This window comes from Pseudonaja textilis, chromosome 1 (assembly GCF_049901715.1).
Source record: "Pseudonaja textilis isolate UNSWEBS1 chromosome 1, rPseTex1.2, whole genome shotgun sequence".
NCBI classification, from domain to species: domain Eukaryota; kingdom Metazoa; phylum Chordata; class Lepidosauria; order Squamata; family Elapidae; genus Pseudonaja; species Pseudonaja textilis.
This window is the reverse complement of record NC_141990.1, coordinates 45,265,170-45,272,922: the sequence shown is the minus strand read 5'-3', so window position 1 is coordinate 45,272,922 and position 7,753 is coordinate 45,265,170.

Below are 7,753 nucleotides of genomic sequence, written 5' to 3'. Positions count from 1 at the left end.
TACTAAGTGTGTCAGTCCCAAAAAACCCTAATGGCCAGCATGGACATGGACACCTTAATAGGCACTGGCATCTGCATAGGGAAAATGCTGTTATGTGGCATTCTTGATTGTGTGGAAGCCATTGTGTATAAAGGCATTATTTATTAGTTGTGGGTATTATGTGACTGGGTGTTTTCCAAAACCTGATGTCATTTGAGAAATCTCTGTATGTTTAGGAATCATATATTAAATGTGAATGTTTGAGTAGGACTCATATTACTGATTGTGATGTGATTGTTGGATACTTAAGAATGTTTTCATATATACAAGAATTCAACAGACAAAGCAGGTTTTATAAAAACAAACCCTGTTAGACAAATAAGACAGATATTACGGTCATAGACCAATATATATATATATATATATATATATATATATATATATATATATATATATATATATATATATATGGATCTTTGGTTGTTCGGTTTTCTCCCGCGTAAGATTAGTATCTAGGCAAGCGTTGCCTAGATACTTGAATCTACGTGGAGAAACCCGAACAAAAAGATCCACATACAAATACCCTGAGAACCTCAGAAAACATATATATATATATATATATATATATATATATATATATATATATATATATATATATATATGATTTGTTTTCTGAGGTTCTGGGTATTTGTATGTGGATCTTTAGTTATTCGGGTTTTCTCCGCGTAAGATTGGAAGTATCTAGGCAACGTTTGATGAAGTCTCATTCATCATCTTCGGGCTTGTGTCTTTGGCTGTGCTTCTCTTCACACAAGCCTGAAGATGATGAATGAGACTTCATCGAAACGTTGCCTAGATATTTCCAATTCTACGTGGGAGAAAACCCGAATAACCAAAGATCCACATACAAATACCCGCGAAAACCTCAGAAAACAAATATATGTATGTATGTATGTATGTATGTATGTGTATGTATGTATATATGTATGTGTATATATATATATATATATATCTTTGGTTATTCGGGTTTTCTCCCGCGTAAGATTGGAAATATCTACGCAACGTTTCGATGAAGTCTCACTCATCATCTTCAGGCTTGTGTCTTCGGCTCTGTGCTTCTCAGAGTGATGTGAGCTTGCAGCTGCTTCTTCCTTTTAACTGCTAGTGGGGTGTGACTTGATTGGGTGGGGGCTTGGCTGTGTTCTGATTGGGTGGGGGTGTGTTCTCATTGGTAGGGTTTTGGCTGTGTTCTGATTGGTTGGGGGGTTGGCCCTGTTCTGATTGGCTGGAGGCGTGTTCTGTTTAGGTGGGGGCTTGGTTGTGCTCAGGTTAGTCGTAGTTGTTGGGGGATTTAACACGGCCAATCCCCCAACCAATCAGAACACAGCCAAACCCCCTACCAATGAGAACACACCCCCACCCAATCAGAACACAGCCAAGCCCCCACCCAATCAAGTCACACCCCCACTAGCAGTTAAAAGGAAGAAGCAGCTGCAAGCTCACATCACTCTGAGAAGCACAGAGCCGAAGACACAAGCCTGAAGATGATGAATGAGACTTCATCGAAACGTTGTGTAGATACTTCCAATCTTACGCGGGAGAAAACCCGAATAACCAAAGATCCACATACAAATACCCGCGAGAACCTCAGAATATATATATATACATATACATATACATATACATATACATATACATATACATATACATAACTCAACTATGAGTCTTAAGATCATAGGCTCTTACTATGGTGTTTTGTTTAGTTTTTATTTTGGTCTATGACTGTAATATCTAAAAAAAGACCGTAATATCTACCGTAATATATATATTAAAAATAACAAAACACAGTAACATAAGGAAATAGAATTATTTCATAAATAATGTAAGTAAAATAAACCAGAATGCATAGGAACTTAAGAGATGGGAAAGCAACTGTTTCTTATACTGGTAATATAACAAAACATTGGCTGTAGTTTCTGTTGCACCTGTAACACAAGGTGTAGAAAGGAAGGAAGATGGCCTCGATAGAAATTTGCAGGAAATGTTATGGATGAAATGGTTTTTTAAGTCCAAAACAACAAAATTTGGAGGCGGCTCAGGCAGATGCCTAATTCACTGGATTATAAAAAGGAATATGTGCCTTGATTAAAATAGGAGGCTTGAATGGCTGAGGCTGATAACTGGCATATATAAATCAGATGGATATTTTAGGTGCCACATGAATGGACAACTGGGCATTTAAAGGTTTTGATTTTTCTGATGGTATGATCAAACTTATTTACTAGTTCTGTGACTTTGGATATGTGGATGAAAAAAACTAGGATTTTAGACTTGGAATAGATTATAAATAGGTTCTTGTTGTGTTAATGAAATAACAGAACACCCAAGGCTTTGTTAAGGTTGATAGGAATCAGAGACAAAAGTATTTTTTATTGTCAGCATCTAATAGTAAAATAATATGCCACTGGAGCAGTTTAGGAGGATGGATATTATACAAGTACACAAGTGCAAACAACCATGTTCAGTATCTGTAATAAATCTGCCATAAAGTATCAGCTGTACTTTATGAAAAATGAAGCTTGCAATAAATAGAAAGTTAGTGTATTTTTTGCAATGAAATTGAACTTAGAAACTTTAGGATTGATTTACTGACATAAACAAATAAATAATATATACCCTAATATATTTCACCATCCAGTATAAAATATTTCCTGGTCTTGCATTCCTCTTGGCAATAATTAAATGAATCCATTTTATGTATTTAAGATGGAGAAATGTTGTGGCCAGATAGGCCCTTACTTTAGTAGCTGCATAGAGAGAAATTTCAGGAAGTATATCATGCGTTAAAAATAGGGGTCCTGTCCATTTTGGCAACTTCATGCCCTAAGCTCAAATATAAACTTTTATGAAAAATTGAATGCTGCCCCACATAGAAATTGAGGGAAGAAAGCTACTAAGCTCAAATATACCTGATCATTATTTTCTTAGTGGTGTCCTGTCTAATTTAATATCTGCAGATAAAGCTGTATAATAACAATTCCTGGAATACATCATTTGGATTAAAAGTGGTGCTCCTTTATTCAGTCATTGATTGTAAAAAGCTCCACATGTAGCTAAGAGAATCTATAGACTCTTTTGAGCAACCACTGTAAGGAGAGCCTCCCTAATTTCTCTCAGCTACATGTATTATCTCGGTGCTATAAAAGCTGCAATGCTTCTGGTAAGGGAGGAATATTAAGGAAAATCTTTTTAGTTTTCTTTTTTTTTTTCCTTTTGGTAGATGCCATCTGCTAGATAAGATATAAAAGAGATGATAATTACCTCAGTTAATTAAAGACCCGAGGCCATATTTTCTACATGAAGGTAGTTAATCCAAATGCCCTGGCAAAATTCCAGTCAAAGTTATTACATACTATTGGCCTATGTTCCCTTTCAAGAACAATATGGAATGTGTCTTCCCTTTTCTCCTTAGGCCATAATGAAGAAGATGCATTAAAGCTCAGAAAGTTGGTAAAGGCAATAAAGTTATTATCAAAGTTGGCATAACTTATTGCCAAGTAGAAAGGAGAGGAGGGAATCTTTGGGAGTGAATTGCAAGTATTTCTAAATGCCTGGCAAAAGACCAAGCCACATGACTGCACTAGCTAACTAGCTACAACTGCTGATGTTTATTTGGTATTAGGGTCTATAATTGCTTCAGAAAAGTGCTTTGAGGGACTTCGCTTGAGGGATGGTACTTAAGTGAAGAAAGAAGGACAGATGGAAACAAACATGGAAAAACAAGTAATATTTTCCAAAATATTTCTGAAATCAGAAGGCAGCATTGAATTGGTATGTTAAAAGATAAAAGATAGAGCATAACCGATTCATAGAAGATCAAATGAATATATTGAAATTCTGAACTAAAGAAATGTCAACATATTGTGAATAGGGAAGATCTCTCTATTTACAAGAATCTCTAGTACCAGAAAATGTTATTAGATTAATTTTCCAACCATTACTAAATCAGAAGGCCACAGGAACTAATAGAATACCTACAAAAATATGGCTAGCAACAAAAAAAAAATTAGTAAAAATTTTAACCAAATTATATCGTCAAATGGCCTTGTCTTCAAAAATAGGAAGAAAGTTTATACATCAATACCAAAGAAAGGACAGAGCACATACACTATCATAAAATATCCTTAATTTCATATGCCAGTACAATAATGCTTAATGCTAAACAGAAATTACATGGAAAGGAAGACACTAGACATTCAAGCTCGTTTTAACAAGACTAAAGAACAAGATAAATTGTTGTTGATGCACCTGAATGATTGAGAATACTAAAGAAATCAATATGTACTTTACTGATTATAGAAAGGGCGTTGATTGTCAAGCTGCGGAATATGGATTACAAGCTCTTGTGTTCCTATATAAGTTGGTGTTTCTATATAGTTTTATTCCTCATTTTGCTTCGTAAAACAACTTTTTTGTTTTTGTTTTTAAAGAATTTTTATTTAAGCTCTTTGTCTTGATCACCCCAAGCTAGTCAATGGGGCCTTTCCTGTGGCAAGTAAAATTTGCCTCAAAGTGACCACACACAGACAGTTGATAAACTAAAGGACTTGGTTCTTCTTGTGTTGCAGGATGTGCCAAAAAATATGTAAGCAGGCATGCTAGTACACATTTAGTGGATTAGTCTTTCTCATCATGCACATGTACATGTGTATGCATATGCTCACACACACACACACACAACTGAATTCAAGGGAGAGAGGATAAAAATCGAGGGGAGAAAAGGTTTGGATTTACGTCATAGATTCACAGGATTCAGCCAAGGAAGCCAAGCCCCTGGCTGAGTTCCAGACTTTTTTTTTTTCCTTCTCATAGAAGCATGATTTCATTCTTACCATGAGGCTGTGGCCTTATCTCTACATGAATAGAAAGCTGTATTGTGTCCTGTGTAATTCTGCCCAGCAGTTTGAAGCAGATGACATACCTTAAGAGAAAAATATTTATGAAATTTATGAAATCCATGTATATTAAAAATAACTGAATTATATATTTGCCTTTCCTAGAGGACAAGGATGCTTCATATATAAAGAAAGTGGATGTGCTATCCAAATAGGATTGCTCACTTGCTCCTACTCCCTGAATGAAAATAAGAAAATAAATGCTTAATAAGTAAATATCTACTGCAATGAATTTGAGTATATGACCCTAATTTCTACCTAACAGATTATTCTCAAATAAATGGATTGAGTTATATGTCCAAAGTCTGTACATAGTTGGTGTTGAAAACTGTCTTACCTTAATCCATTTAACCCTGACTTGTGCATTCCTGATTTATTTACTCTTTGACCACTATTGTGATCTTGGAGCTTTAGGATGCTATCTTGCTTTAGGATTTTCTTTTAGTTTTATGATGCTGGCTTCTGACTCCTTTTCAAACCAGGTTTGGATACTAATTTCATTTTTGATATATATAAAAACCTGGTCTGCATGAATATCAGAGTGCCTGAGAAACTCCTGAGAAGTTATTCCTTCACAGAGTCCATACGAAATCTATGCAACACCCCTTTGTTAATTTCTGGCCATGGAAAGAGTAACAAACTATGGTTTTTCCATCTAACAGAAATCTTCACCTCTCAGAGTGCCTCTGTAAAGCAAGATGCACTCTGTGATCATATTATGGGAAGAAGCCACAAGAGGATAGTGAAAACTGTGGCCCTAGCGCTCGTCCATCCCAGGCAGAAAATAAATACTCAGCCAAACCCACCCACCAGTTCCTCAGAAAAAAATCCCAAGCTGTCTCTGGAAACCCACTGGGTCCATCAACTGCCTGAAGCAGGCTGACCATGTTTCCCTACATGAGCCATGTTTCCCTATAGGGAGGGATAACACCAGTGAGTCAAAGAGCAACAAAGGAATTAGCTGATATATTTGGGTCTATTTACATTCCATAATTTGAATTCAAGGCATTTCTAATCATTGGTTTTACCTTCAACCCTCAGAACCATTATTTCATCATACCTTGACTATCCTCATCATTGCTGTCCTGGCAATGCTGAATCCTGCCCGTGTGCTGACCAATGCTCCTACCAATGGACCCCTCAAAAGGACATCCAACCAGCTTCCTGCCCCCCAGGTTTTGTCTTTTTTTCCCCCTCACTCAGAGTGGGAAAATCTTGATTACTCAAGGTGAAAAGAAGAGTAAAAGAGAGGTGAGGCAACATAGTTCCTTTGTTTCAGCAGGGAGAAAGAAGAGGATAGGAGCCAAACAGTGGGGGACGAAGCAAAAGTTATCATGAAGAGGAATAGCCCATCTCCCAACTTCAGTATTAATGCTGCAAAATATATTTTCAGTCCTCCACCTGAGTTTCAGCTGAACCAGAAATCAATGTGCTCAGCGAAGAAAAAACTCCTTTGGCATTTTAAGAACAAGTGCAGAGAGGTTCTCAATTACAAATTCACTTAACCACATTTTGTCATAATGTACATCCCTACTGTAACATAGAAATGAAAATACTACAGAATGTTTTTTTTAAAAAAATGGGACTATAAACACACAACAGAGGCTCAGAGGGTTGTTCCAGCAACATAGAAATAACCACTGCCCATATACAGTACTTAAATTCCTTACTCAGAAATAGTTTTCTGCACATTCTGAGCTTAACTTCCTCTGGACTAAATCTATGACTTGTCTCTTTCCTAAAGTTTTTTACAGTCAATTTTTGAAGGAAAATCCTTCAAGTATTTGCATAGATATAAAAATAGTTATTCTACCCTTCTATAGATTAAATTATTATAAAGATGGGAGTTTCATAGTGCTTCTTCATGTAAAAAACAATAGCACTGTATCTCAGCAGTATTAGTAATCTGTTTCATTCATTTCAGTTTCGCTTTTTCATTTTTATGAAACTCCCAACTGCAAAAATAAGAAAGTAATGTACCATATTAGCATGAAATAATTTATTACTTTTCCAGGTGTGCATTCTCCTTTGTCAAAGGAAATCAAGAGCAATGGCAAATTGCCAGAATTGAACTTGCCTATCCAGTGAGAATATCTTAAAAGGAAGGCCTTTTAAGACTCCCCCACCAAGTGAAGAGGTCATGGGCAATGTAAAAGGCTTCCTCTGTAGAGACCCCACGCTTTGGAACTTCTTAACCCCACCCATATATAAATCTTCCTCCTTCGTGCTTTTGAGATCTTTAAAGGCAATTTTATTTCACCAAGTTTCAACCCTAGCTGTTTTATCGGAGTCCATCTTGGGAAAGACGTGACTTTTTTTAATGGATGATTTATCACTACTTTTGTTCTTATACCTTTTACTTATTTTATTGTTACATTTATAATTTTTAAATAATTTCTGAGTTTGGGTAGGCTATTCAATATGTAAATAAATACATTTCTTAATGAATTTGAGAAAGTTAGGTTGATGTTGTACCAAGGTGCCATTGAACCATATATGACTCTCTAAGATCAAGTCAGAGAAAAATTTCCATGCTATCTGTGAGCCTTTTAATTGGAGTACCAAGATTTGAATCTGAGTCTTCTGCATATAAAACTCCCCTTCCCTAGTGAACAAATGGTCTTTCTAACAGGCAAATTGACATGTAACAAAAATCACTAAAACTAGAAGAACAATAGACCATATTCAAGGGATTGAGTACCATAGTTTGGCTTTCCAATCTTTCAATTAGCAGCTTTTGTTAAGCTTTGTGTTTTGAAGACAGAAATTGAATCTGTGAGGCAAATCATTTCCATTTGTACCTTTAATGTCATATGAAA